Here is a 2,291-nt window from a genome sequence, read left to right as displayed (position 1 = left end):
TTTGTATGCACCTTTTCAAGAGAGACTCCCCTTTCAGTGATAACCTGTCTTACAAAATGGTACTTTATTGGTATATGCTTTGATTTACTATGATAGGCTGGATTCTTAGCCAAATGTATTTCACTTTGACTATCACAAAGTAACTTGATGTTGTCCTGTAACCTACCAAACTCACCAAGAAAACCTTTAAGCCAAATCGCTTCTTTGCAAGCATGAGAAGCAACAATGTATTCTGCTTCAGTAGTGGATAAAGGAACAATGTTCTGTAGCTTTGACATCCAGCTAATAGCTCCACCTGCAAGAGTAAAGACATACCCTGAAGTTGACCTTCTCTTATCCAAATTACCTGCAAAATCTGAATCAACATAACCACAAACAAACTCACTACTTCTGTTATAAGTAATACAATAACCACTTGTGCCTCTCAAATACTGAAGCACCCATTTCACTGTTGACCAGTGTTCTTTACCTGGATTTGCCATATAGCTGCTGACAACCCCAACTGCATGTGAAATATCTGGTCGAGTACAAACCATCACATACATCAAACATCCTACTACATTGGCATATGGAATTCGAGACATATATTCCTTTTCTTCATCTGTATTAGGACATAAACTGGAAGAAAGCTTAAAATGGGAAGCTAAAGGGACTGACACAGGCTTCACATTGTTCATACCAAACCTCAAGAGTATTTTCTCAATATACTTCTGTTGTGATAGCCACAGCTTACCATTGCTCCTGTCTCTGAAAATCTCCATGCCCAAAATCTGTCTTGCTGCTCCTAGATCTTTCATATCAAATGTCCTTGCCATCTGAGTCTTTAACCTGTTGATTTCTTCAATGCTTTTGCTTGCTAAAAGCATATCGTCAACATACAACACTAAGATAATGAACATGCCATTACTTAATTGCTTAAAGTAAACACAATGATCATATTCACTTCTTATATATTTTTGACTCAACATGAAAGAATCAAACTTCTTGTACCATTGTCGAGGCGACTGCTTCAGACCATACAATGATTTCTTGAGCCTGCAGACAAATTTCTTATTGCGATGCTGAACAAATCCTTTCGGTTGTTCCATATAAATTTCCTCATCTAAATCTCCATGTAAAAATGCAGTCTTAACATCTAGTTGCTGTAATTCTAAATCAAGCAAAGCGACTAATGCTAACACAATTCGAATTGAAACTATTTTAACAACTGGTGAAAATATCTCATGAAAGTCAATGCCTGCTTTCTGAGAAAACCCTTTTGCAACCAGCCTCGCTTTGTATCTGTCCTCCGTATCATTCACACCCCGTTTCACCTTGAAAACCCATTTACATCCCATAGTTTTCCTGTCTTTCGGAAGTTCAACCAGATCCCATGTGCCATTCTTACCTAAGGCCATCATTTTGTCCTTCATAGTTGCTTTCCATTTGTCACTTTTCGAACCTTCTATAGCTTCCTGATAGCACAGAGGTTCATCATCATTAGATTTCCGTTGGACCAGCACGTTGAACTGCACTCAGTGCGGTGGACTGGAGGTTCTACGCGCACCAGTTTGTCACAGCGCAGGACTGCTAATCACAGTGAGGCCGCTGGAGCTCGACACGAGTGTTTTAGTGGAGTTTTGCAGTGTTGTGCGATGTAACGGTGGTGCTGTGCATTCTGCCTTGTAAGGTGGCGTTGAACGTTCTGCAATCTAAAGTTATGCAGTGCTGGGCGAATAAGTCAACAACTGTAGGTTGCTAAAGACATTGAGAACCGGTGCGTGTCTCAGAAAACTGCTGCGTGGAGGTGGAGTTTTCCGAAGTCTGGCATTTGGCCCGGATAATTAAAAAACCGTCGCGCCAAAATGCTGGAACAGGCACGGATCCGACTTTATTAATCGCGCCAGTGCGCCAAGATTCCTATTAGCGCGGATCTGATGGGAAAAGGCGCGCCAAGTTCGTTACTCTGTGCATTTTTGCTTCCGGCGCGGATTGTTTGCTGTTATGACAGTGCCAACGCGCCAACCGAGAACTGCATTGTTGAAACTACAATTGTTTATTTGGTTTTTTATTTTATTTTTTGATAGAATAAAGACAGTACAGTAGAAGGCGAAGGCATTTGTTATTATATATTAATTTGATTGATTAAAAAGCTGGAATTGGAGATTGTTTTTTGGTTGATACAAGATGGCGAAAACTCAGAGTGCTCGGTTTGAAATCGAGAAGTTTAATGGCAAAAACAACTTCAAGATCTGGAAGGTAAAGATGCATGATCTGCTGGTACAACAAGGCGTGGCGAAGGCATTGTTGGG

The sequence above is a fragment of the Pinus tabuliformis genome, chromosome 7, assembly GCF_031772625.1.
Source record: "Pinus tabuliformis cultivar Carrire ecotype Pingquan chromosome 7, CPIR1, whole genome shotgun sequence".
Taxonomy (NCBI): domain Eukaryota; kingdom Viridiplantae; phylum Streptophyta; class Pinopsida; order Pinales; family Pinaceae; genus Pinus; species Pinus tabuliformis.
Note: the sequence above shows the minus strand (reverse complement) of the source record.